This window comes from Chelonia mydas, chromosome 12 (genome assembly GCF_015237465.2).
Source record: "Chelonia mydas isolate rCheMyd1 chromosome 12, rCheMyd1.pri.v2, whole genome shotgun sequence".
NCBI lineage: Eukaryota > Metazoa > Chordata > Testudines > Cheloniidae > Chelonia > Chelonia mydas.
This window is the reverse complement of record NC_051252.2, coordinates 20,180,106-20,191,919: the sequence shown is the minus strand read 5'-3', so window position 1 is coordinate 20,191,919 and position 11,814 is coordinate 20,180,106. Positions and strand designations below refer to the sequence as shown.

The window sequence follows — 11,814 nt, the reverse complement described above, 5'->3', positions numbered from 1 at the left end:
GTTTGATGGGAATTTTTGACATGTAGTGTTAGAGTGAATAGGTTAGTACTTAAACTAGAATATTTCTAAAATGATAGTATATTACATATGTCATCCGATGCAGTTTGGTATACACATACCGGGTGAAATTCTGGCTCCAGAGATGTCAATGGCAAAACACCCATTGAGTACTTCAATGTGGCCAAGATTTCACCCATGGTGCATATATATTTACAGTAGTGCTCATAGCCTAACTAGGATACATTCATCATTACTGAATATTTGTATCTTTGTTTTGCTGGTGTTTTACTCTAGAAAAAATATAGCAAGTCAATGAAATGTCCAGTCACCTGCCCCTAATAAACTATGAATATTTGTCCTTTATTGGAGTTTTAAATGAGCATTTAGTTTCCTTCCCCTGAATATTGCCAGACTCCAGTGCTCCAATCGCCTCCTTCTTTGGAAAGCTGCTTACAGTTGGAATTATTCGCCTTTTAAACAATTTACATGACATTTTGTTTTTGTTCTTTTTTTGTTTTGTTAAATTAAATGCCTTTTGCATCTAAGTAATAAAAATCAAGAGCATCAGTAGGCCTGTAACATTTGGAGATGTTACACTGAGAGGGTTATTTTATGTGATCATATAAAGCGTGGGAGGTTAAGAAGTCCCAAGTGTAACCACAGGGAGGGAAAGAAAGACACAGAGATGGGAAGCTTTATTTCTTATTGGTTTCCTCGTTCATTCTCTCATATCCCACAGAGGAGTCTAATGGGAGATGGTTTACTTTAGCATCAGAGAGATGGTATTATAATAAGGCTTCAGTGACAAAGAAACAAAAACAATCAGTTAATAATCCATGCTTTGGAAACACAACCTAGTTTGTTTGTTTGTTTGTTTGTTCGTTTTTACATTAAACAACTTTTTGTAGATTTTACTGTTGTAAAGAAACATTGTGATGTTTCTGGAGCCATATGTGACACAGCTGTCCAACATTCTTTTAATTCATTGTTTGCTTGATTACATATGGTAGTGTATCAGACTATCACACCATATCACACCAAATGGATGACTGAAATAAACCTGGATGAAGGGAGGGCAGAGGTACCCTTGGATGAGCCTGCTTGGTCTAGGGACACACCTTGGTTGCATTTTTGTTTGTTTGTTTGTTTGTTTGAGTCGCTCAGCTAAAATTCAGGGGGAGGGGAGGGTTAAGAAAAAAAACATGAAAACCCTTTCAAGTCATTTTTTTTTAAATTTCTTCAGTAAATAACACTAAGGATCTTATGTGTGACCAGAAGTAGCAGATGCTTTCCTGGATACTTGGTGCAGCTTCCCAAACAAGGACCAAGAGCCAACAGAATGCTCAAACTCAGGATGACCTCCTCAGGCAGGCAGGACTTAAGTTAAATGCTCCTGGACTACACAATGAGACCACTCAGTCCAGCTCCTTGTAATCCTGTGAGCATTACCAGAGGTCTCTCGTCCTGGGTTTTGTTGTGTAGGCTTTTGAGTTCTTTGTTGTTGCAGCATTGAGAAGGGTCCCTGCTGGAACCCTTTTCTGCCATCTTTCTAGAGATGTCCATACACACTGCTTTATTCTGGTGATTTTTGGTAAGGGCTTTCTGCACCCTTGCTTCTCCCCAGATGGTGAGAAACTCAGTGATTTCTGCACAGCTCCATGATGCTGCACATGGCATTGTACAGTAGTATAGATTGTAGAATAGTAGTAATACCCTACTCAAATGTTGAGGTATGTGAATCCAGGAGCAAATGGACCGGTCCTGGCTTCTGGCCAGCATTTGAACTGGGAAGGTGACATCTGGGTAACATGACCTCAGAAGAGTGGAGAGTACTCAGATAAACCGGCTGATCCTGATGACATGCAAAGCAGAGTGGGATAGCAGTTGGCGAACTGCCACCCTAGTGCAAATGAGCATTTGGGTACATGAACATTAGCCCACACTAACTCATCCACAATTAACTTAATCCGCTTTCAATCTGGATTGTGGAATACATATTACTTGGTCAATTAGAGTGCTTTGAAAGAGTGTCATGTGTATATGAAGGTCATTTGAGTATGTACTGGGTAAAGTTAGTGCAATTTAAACCTCCCATGTAGACAAGCCCCAAGTGTTTGCAGAATCGAGACCTTTAAAATACCAGAGAGATAACATTTGATTAGGCTAGTGACCTTTTCTTTGCATAGGAGTGTAAACAGAGTATGTTACTTCTGGCTTTGCATATCTCCTTTTATAGAAAAATAGTGCTATATTCAGCTGTAAAGAATTCAGATCATTAGTGCTCACATTTAGTGTTACTCCACTGTTTGGACCATCTAAAGATTAATAAGTCTACTACAGCTTTAGCTAAGTGCCAGGTAGCTCTTAGCTCATACAGTAGAGGCTCATATATTAAGCTTCAGAGGTCCCAGGTTCGATCCCAGTGTTACATGTGCACACAGCCAGCCAAGCAGGTCTATTTGCAACAGGGTGGATTTGATTTAAATCACTAGTCAGGAAGACTTGATTTAATCATGGATTTCTACATAAAAGTGCATTCTTGTTAGTTTTTATAATCTTAATATATATTCTTCACAACTCAGAGATAGATGTAGGTTTCATTTTTAGAAAGTACACACGATACACTTTTAAAGTGATTTAATTTGAAAACTTTTCAGATTTGTTTTACAGCTATATCAGAAAATGAATGATTGATTATTTCATTTACCAAAAGGTAATTGAAGCAGATATTTATGAAGTCACTCAGAGGTAAACTATCTTCAGTTCAACAGGTTAATCCTTAATATTTGGAGGATTTTCTTGCCATGCTGTATTAGGAGGAGAACATCACCAGACAGACATTTAAACTGTTTTATTTAACTAAAACAACAACGTTAGGTATTCTGGATATATAATATTTTAACAAAACAAGCATATGAATTTTTGAATTTAGTTAAACATTCAAGTTTTTTAAAATCAGGTTTGTTTTTGTTAAAATAGTTTTTAACTGAAATAGTTAAATGAATTTTTTTTTAAAAGCAACAAAAATTAAATTGACTGTCAGCCAGGTCAACATGAGAAACTTAAAACATTGGCTTCTGCAGCTAACTCAGTCGTCTTCACCTTCATTTTCCTGTTTGTTCATAATCTGGAAAAGAAAAACAAGCGTTTCTGCTTTTCCGGTCCCAAATGATTTCTCAATTTGGAACAAATTAGTCCAAAGGAAGAAAATTTTCTTTCTACACCAGCAGAAGAAGCTACAGCTGTTTAAAAGTGAGATTACCACTTCAACAGTCTCTGAGTCCAAGTGCTTAAGTGACTTCCACCAGTTTGCTGGTGTGACTTTCTTTAAAACATCATCAGCAAACATATATTTCTTGAATGGTTCTTATTCCCAAACTGGGTCTCTTTTACGGCCTGCTGCCATTATAGGTTTTCCCTTCTAGTGAGAGAATGGTATGGTAGATCTCAAATCAATGAAGGCTACACTCAGAAAGATCTCAAGACTTCTGGAATATGCTGCTCAAACAGTTCCAGTTTTGTTTCTAGTGCCTGTCCCTCCCTTCTCACTTTTATCTCCAGACTTCTTCTCCTTGTCCAGATCTATTCCGCTCCCACAATCGTCTGTTCATTGAACTTTTTGAAACTTTGCACTTTTAGAGAGAGGTAAGGGATTGACTCTGTGTACACAAATTTACAGATGGACAATAGGGTTGAGGTCTGTTATAGCTCACCTCCATATATTATTTCTTTATTTCTTTAAAAACATTTTTGCTGTTAACAAGCATGTTATCTCTGGAGTTGCAAATCCACAGTTTGAGAACTGCAAACCTAAGCATCTCTGATGGTATCTTCTAGACTGAGCACTGAGTCCCATTGGGTAGATAAAGATTAACCTAAATAATCTATACAAAAGCCCCTAGAACCTCATAAGATTGGGTCCTTAATCCATGAACTATTGGAACTCATTTACAAAACTTTTTTTAAACATTACTTGAATATATTCTCATACTATAGAATTAAAATTTATAATCTTTATTCCATGATGAGAGATCTTTAAGTTATAATGCATCTTAATTAAAACTATCTTCAGATAGGTTTTTTCCTCAAAAAGCATTTTATCAAAAAAATCAGATTTAAATAAAAAAATCCGATTTTTATTTTTTTTTTTTAATTCATTGATTTTTATTCACCTTGATTTGCAATATTAGAAAAGACAGGATGCCCACCAACCCTGTTAAGTCTTAAATGTTCATTCCACAACAACATGAGAGCAACTGTCCAGTTTGACAGGTCCATTTCAGATGGGTTTAAGATGAAAAGCGGAGTGAAGCAAGGATGTGTTCTTGCCCCTACACTCTTTGGAATCTTCTTCTGAGTACTCTGGAACTGTGCATTTAAGGACATGAAAGATGGAGTGTATCTTCACACTAGATCAGATCAGAAACTCTTCAAACTGTCATGACTTAAGTCAAAAAGGCACTAATCAGGGAACTTCTATTCGCTGCTGCTGCTGCCCTCATAGCCCATGATGAAGATCTACTACAAGAACTCATGGACGGACTGCCTTTCAACTGCTTGTCAGGCATTTGCTCTCACCATTAACATCAAGAAAATGGTTGTATTAGGACAAGGAGTTCCACAAGATCCTTCATTTACCCTAAATGCAAACCACCTAGAAGTAGTCCAAAAGTTCAGCTATTTACATTCTACAGTGACCACCAACCTCTTACTAGATGGAAAACTAAATGTTCGCATTGGAAACGCTGCCACCACCACCTTTTGCAGACTAACTAAAAGAGCATGGAACAACTCAAAGCTGACCATCAAGACCAAAATGCTAGTGTACCAAGCTTGCATCCTCAGCACTCTCATCTATGGCAGGGAAACATGGACAATTTATGCTCATCAGGAGAAAAGGTTAAATAGTTTCCCCCTACATTGTTTATACCGGCAAAGATAAAGTCACCAACGCAGAGGTTCTTCAAAGGGCAAATTTACCAACTGTGAAAGCCCTGCTCAAGCGAAGACAACTGTGCTGGCTGGGTCATCTGAGTAGGTTGGAAGACGGACGCATACCCAAGGACATGCTATACAGGGAGCTATCAGAGGGAATAAGAACAGGATATCCCAAACTTCATTATAAAGACACATGTAAGTGAGATATAAAGGAATTTGGTATTGATCCTGACCAATGGGAAATCTTGGCAAGTGATCATAACAAGTGTTGCCATCGGGGTATCAAAGTCCATGACAGGAGCTGGTTCCTACAGCTTGCAGAGAAAAGAGCCAAAGATCATGCCAATCTCAGATTGGACTATTCAGTCACATGAGACATTGCAAACCATCTACACCATAGGCTGTAATTCCCACATCTGGATTAGTAGATTAAAGGATGCCAACAATGTGCGCACACTATCAACACCTGCCCCCTCAGGTGCTATAGCCACACAGTGATTCATACAGGCTGAAAAAAATGTTTTCCAGTAGCCGGGGCCTGCTCCTGGAGTGCTTCGGGCGGGGTATTTAGTCTCTGAAGGCTGAGCAGGCAACAACTGGGGGGGGTTCCTCCCTGGGGCTGGGCACCTGTCTGAGCCCAAGCTTTGCAAATCCCTGCATTCCCCAGGGCGCTGGGGCAATACACAGTAATGCGAAGGATGACAGCCTGAGGGTCCTGCTGCTGGGGCCTCTGTGCCTGGACGCAAGGGGCGAGGAAGGGGGGCTGAGAGCCATTGAACCAAACTGGTCAAACCCTTTGTATAATGGAAACTACTTCAAGCCAGGAGATGGGGTAGCACCCCTCCTTCCAGCATCTGTGGGGGAGCAGAAGGCACCCTTGCCTGAACTACTTTCCCAGCCCCTTCAAGGGCAGGAGGGGGCCAGCCCCGCCCACCCGCGCGGCCTCTGTAGCAATCTAGGGCGCTTGGGCGGGGACGAGACACAACCTATCAACACCCCCGCCCACGTGTTTCCCCTCGGCCCCGCGCCGGCCGGCTCCCAGTGGTGGCGCCGCTCGCATGTGGCTGCTCCTGCGCCTGGAACCTCCCGGGCCCTTCCGCGTCCGTGGCTCTGCGCCCCAGCGGGCCGAGGTAGGCAGCCAGGGGAGCCGGGGGCTGGGCGGCACGGAGGGGGCCCGGGGCTACAGGGCTGGGCGGCACGGAGGGGGCCCGGGGCTGCGGGGCTGGGCGGCACGGAGGGGGCCCGGGGCTACAGGGCTGGGCGGCACGGAGAGGGCCCGGGGCTGGGCGGCACGGAGGGGGCCCGGGGCTGCGGGGCTGGGCGGCACGGAGGGGGCCCGGGGCTACAGGGCTGGGCGGCACGGAGAGGGCCCGGGGCTGGGCGGCACGGAGGGGGCCCGGGGCTGCGGGGCTGGGCGGCACGGAGGGGGCCCGGGGCTGCGGGGCTGGGCGGCACGGAGGGGGCCCGGAGCTGCCGGGGGGAGGGGGAGGAAGCGCCCTGCGCTGGGGGCTGCGGTTTGCGCGTGTCTGCGGGCGACCTCCGCTCGGGGGCCGGATGCGGGGGGAGCGGTAGGTCCCAGCTGACGTGCCGCCGAGCACAGCGAAGGGCTCCGGCCCGCTGGGGCAGGGTGCGCTCCGCCTCCCTCCCGTGCCGTGGCCCCAGAGCCCTGCTCAGCCGCGCTCGGGCCTGCCGGAGCCTCCGCCGCCCCCCGGCCGGGCAGGTCGCTTGCGCGCACATTGCGGCGGGCGGGCGGCGACCCCACGTTTCGGGGTGTGAACTGCTGTCACCGCCGGCCAGATGTGTGTGTGCGCGCCACCGCCCTAGGGAGCGCCTGGTACGGGGGGCCACAGCCCTTGGGCAACCCCGGACTCCAAGAACCAGCCCGGCCGGATCGGCTTTAGCAGCCTCTGGGGCCCGGCGCTTCCCCGTTACTTCGTGGCTGGTGTAGAACAGGGTGTGTCTGGCCTCGATCACCGCTCCAAAGGCTTGGGCGTGGGGAGTTTTTTTCTTTTCACCTGATGAGGGAGATTTCCCTGTTAGACATTCCCAGGGGCTGGTGAGCTGTAATGTTTGTGTTGGATTTTTTTCATCCTAGGCATGAAAATGCCCTTCTCAAATAGATAAAACCAAAAGCTAATTTTTGTGGGTGTAGTTATTTGAAATGAGATTATTTATTAACATTTTGTCAAGCCCCAAGAAAGTATTAAAGATCACATTCCAAACACACTTAAAACCTTAGACTGACTATTAAAGAGAACTTCTTTGATGTATAAGTGCAGCTTTGTGTTCCTTGGCTGTTCAAGAGTGTTGCTTGTTGGGTCCTTAGAGATGTTTTCGTTTGCCATTTCACCCACAAGGTTTGTAAACAGATAGCCGTCATTTTGGCTGGTCAAAGGTTGCAAGTTGTTTTAGGTTTATAGCATCCAGAAGACACAAGAAGATGTATTCCCTGACCACAAATAGCTTAGAGTCAGAATTTTAGACACAACATGAGAAGGGAACATGTGGATAAGGAGGATGAGATTTACATTATGATCATGTGGTTTCATAGTTTATGCATGTGCAAGATATTACTCAAACCTCAGAAAAAGTGAGGGTGGACTGGACAAAAGTTTCCATCCCCATCTTGCAGATTATGAAACTGGGGCACAAATAAGTGATGTAACTTTACCAAGGTGTCAGCTCAACAGTGGTAGAATGTGGAATGGAACCATGTGTTTTGGCTCCGGAGCTGCTGCCCTAACTACTAGAAAGCACTCCTGCTGGACTATATGGACCGTTGGTGTGGTGGGGAGGTGAGGATGCAGGACTTAATGGATGTTGTTCTGATGTGTTGCAGCAAGGAAAGTCTAACGTTCTCTAGAACAGGTGAGCTTTTTTGGTGGTTTGTTTTTTTCTTTTGTTTTTAGGCAGTCTCCTGCCTGCTATAATTTTTCTTTTCACCTCCAAATGGATTTGATTGTTTTTAGTTGTCTCTGCTGGTTTTCCGTTGACTATTCTGGTATGTGGCAAGGGGAGGCATTAGAACCTTTCATTACGTCACTGGTTGATCAGGGAAGGATGACCTCTCTCTCTTGCCTGAATGAGTCATCCAGATACTGGTGACTAATTTCAGGCTTTAACATGGCTTGTGTGGCCGTGGCGCAGCGCTGGAAGAGAACTCTCCCAGTGCTCTAGAAAAACCACCTCAACGAGACGCATAGCTACCAGCGCTGGGAACATGGCTCCCAGCGCTGGTGCACTGTTTACACTGGTCCTTTACAGCGCTGAAACTTGTTTTTCACACCCCTGAGCGAGAAAGTTGCAGCGTTGTCAATTTCCAGTGGAGACAAGCCCTTCTAGTCCAAGACCATAAAGCATACTTTCAGAATAAATGCACTATACTTTAAATGTTACCTGTACATTCATCTTGCAATGATTCTGAACCTTGATGAATATCTACAAGCTGTTTGTAAGTATTTTACATGCTACTCTTCATGGATAAATATCCTGTGTGGTATGTTTGATGCAATGAGCGTATGTGGTCTGAGGTGAGAGTTATTTGCAAAGAACAGGGACTCTTTGCCAAGGGGTCTCTAAGTTACAGTAAATGAGTTAGGAATTTTAGGCGCACAAGTCCCACTCAAGGCAGCAGAATGTACCCATGGGTTCTAGAGAGGAAGATCCTCCTTTTGTAGATAGGTATGTTTTTACTTCTTGGATTCTTTTATTGGCAGTTTCTGCTACAGCAGTTTGTGAACTTCTGCTCCCACATAACCACAGAGGATATGTGGACTGCTGAGTCACTGGCTAACAGTCTAGTCTCTGGGATCATGTGGTGGTTGTGTAACAACCAGGCCAAACATCTACTCAGTTACTAGGGGAGATGTCTCAAAAGCTTCTGTAATAACTGCCATTTTATTGGTAGATTATGAAATTAAAATGTCTGTATATTGGAAATGCAGAAAAGGGATATACAGAAATTAGAGCTGATCTAATGGGGAGAGCTGTTGAGTTCCCCTGCCTGCCTTTAGTTTTTATTCTTTACTGCAATCAAAATACAATTTGAAGATAACCATAGATCCTTATATATGCTTTCTACTATTTATTGACTTGACAGAAATCTGCCGCAATTGTCCAGAGAGTCTCAGTCCAACTTTTAATATCACCTTACAGCAGTGGTCTCCAACCTTTTTAAGCCCAGGATCACTTTTTTAATCTAAGGGTAACCCAGGATCTACCCCATCCCTTCCCCGAGGCCCTGCACCTTCTTCCCCCACTACCCCCCACTCACGCCACACACACCCCCTCCCCCATGCTCACTCGCTTTCACTGGGCTGGGGCGGGGGGTTGGGGTTCGGGAGGGGGTGCAGGCTCTGGGCTGGGGCCAAGAGGTTTGCAGTGTGGGAGGGGTCTCTGGGCTGAGCCTGGGGAAGGGGGTTGTGGTGTAGGAGGGGGCTCTGGGCTGGGGCAGAGTGTTGGGGTGCAGGAGGGGGTACAAGGTGCTGGTTCTGGGAGGGGGATCAGGGCTGGACGCTGTCTGCCGCCGAAGTCCAGGTGGAAGAGCTGCAGCGGGTGGCCAAAGCTGGCCCCGGGACTGGGGTCCAGCAGCAGCGCGGGGGGGGGCGTCCTGGGGCCGCTGTGGTTCATGCCGCCAGCAGGCTCCGACACGTGGAGCACGGGACAGTCTGGCTGGGGGCCGCCCCGTGGGGTGCACGCAGGAGCTGCCTGCAAGTGCCGCAGGGTGGCGAGGAGCAGCAGCAGCGGGGCCATCGAGGGGACCAGTGCCCGAGGTGCTGCTGTTGGATCATATTAAAGAAGTTCTGTATTAAAATCACAAATGAGTTTGATTCCCCATAGTTTAAATTCCAGGGTATTTCTAATTAAGAGGTCTCTTGGTTTTTGGTACTGTTTTTCTCCATCTACGTGTGAAACTTGCAAGCTGCTAATTGCGTTAGTACATTCTAAGACAGAGTCTGTTCTCAAAGCAATTCACACAGAGAGAGACTCAAAGCAATACTCTGTAACAACAGAAACAGCACCTAGAGACTCCCCGCCCTTTTGTTGTATTAACAATTGTGATTAAAATAGAGACAGAGGATGTATGTGGATGGATGCTTGGTGTAGATAATAACTGAATGATCAGGGAGGTGCCAGCCTAAGAATCCAGTGTCCATTGGCTGAAGAAGGCATCAAGTGGAAATAACCAGAGGACCCCCGGAGGGCAGACTGGAATCCACCCAACAGCCTCAAGAATGGGAGAGCCAAAGAACAAGATAACATCTGGCAGCACGGAGCCGTCAGGAATGTGCTATCTGCTGATTGATTCAGCAACAGCATGATGAAGCAATTCCCATAGACTGGCATAGGAAGAAATTCCTATAAAAATGGACTCTGGAAAGTGAGAACTTTGGGGTCTGATTCTGCAAACCAACTTCCAGGAGCATCAGATGTGCATCTGACCCGGACTCGGCTCCACTCTCGTGTACAGGCTACCTGGCCAGTACTCTGTCACGAGCAACTTCTAGGCTGGTAACTATGATAACAACCTTGCAGAACCTGTGTGTGTGTATGAATGAATGAATGTGTGAATAAATATGAGATTGAATGGAATGTTATAGCTATAAGTAACTGCTTACTATGATTCTTTCTGTATTCACAATAAATGTGGTATTTTGCCTTTTCCCCTTTAATAAGATCTTGCTGGTTTTTATTTTATTGGTATAACACTGCCATGTGGGGCCCGCATCCCGCTCGCTGGGGCTCTGCTCACAACCGGCCGCTCCCTCTGGGGCTGCCCTGCCGCAGCTCCTCAGCCCCCTGCCTTGGCGGTCCCCCCGGCTCTGCCCTCCTGATTCCTGGCTGGTCCTGGAGGCAGGACCCCTGGCTGAAGGGACCCTGGGCTGAGGCGCGGCCCGGGAGCCCCGCTGCTTACCCCTACCCTGCCAGCGCCGGACTGGCTGGAGGCGAGGGGGGAGCGGGCGGAGTCAGGGCCCCCCTGGGCTCCGGGAAGGAGTCGGGTGGATGCAGCCTCCGCCCTGCTAGTGTCATGAGTGGAATGCTGATGACACCCCCCCCCCCCCAGGAGAGAATTACCAGTGACCCAGGGCTGGGCAGCGGGGGGGGGGTGAGAGCCCAGGGCTGGGGCGGTAGGGGGTGCGGGTGTGTGTGTGGCGGGGGGTGAGAGCCGAGGGCTGGGGCGGTAGGGGGTGTGGGTGTGTGTGTGGCGGGGGGTGAGAGCCCAGGGCTGGGGCGGTAGGGGGTGTGGGGGGGGGTGAGAGCACCCAGGGATGGGGTGGCAGGGAGGTGCGGGGAGGGGGGGAAGAGGAGGAACCCAGAGCTGGAGCGGCAGGGGGTGCGGGGGGGGGGAGGGGGGAAGAGCCCAGGGTTGGGGCAACAGGGGAGAAGTGGGGGAGCCCTGGGGTGGGGGGCAGCCCCAGATGTTTTTGCTTGGTGCGGCAAAAAACCTAGAGCTGGCCCTGTAGATTACCAAAAGGAAGTACCAAATTTACTGTGACAGGGTATTTGTTTGCAAATCAACATGTTTTAATGGTTACCAATGAATGAGAATTAACCTCTCTTTAGGAAAATAACTGGAGAGTACACATGCAACACAAGATTAAAATCACTTATGTAAATCAAGGTTTCCTGTTTGTTGATGTAAATCACGATTAAAATCAGTAGTTTAAATCACTTTGATTTAAAGCAATCCAGCCTGCTGCAGACATGCTGTTTGCAGAAGTGTTAATATTTTAACTGGATGGCTTTTCTTGACTATTTTTAAAATAATGTTTGAATTACAATGCAGGTACTGATTAGCTGTTACATAATCCACTTTTGAAAACTGGTAAGTAAGCAGTTCTGTGAATCTTGTTCCTGAATCACTCCACACGTGCT

At 46.7% G+C, this 11,814-nt stretch overlaps 1 protein-coding gene across 6 annotated transcripts in view; it reads left to right on the top strand.

Annotated features, from left to right (window-relative positions):
- Positions 1-5,913: 5,913 nt before the first annotated feature.
- C12H19orf12 (chromosome 12 C19orf12 homolog) overlaps positions 5,914-11,814 on the top strand; it is a 29,059-nt gene continuing 23,158 nt past the window's right edge. For 5 of the 6 annotated variants that reach the window (XR_006285150.1, XR_006285149.1, XM_037877596.2 and 2 more), the window contains exon 1: positions 5,914-6,068. The gene's annotated coding sequence lies outside the window, so the exon portion shown is untranslated. The remainder of the gene's footprint in view (positions 6,069-11,814) is intronic. The other variant, XM_043526129.1, reaches the window with a different exon arrangement.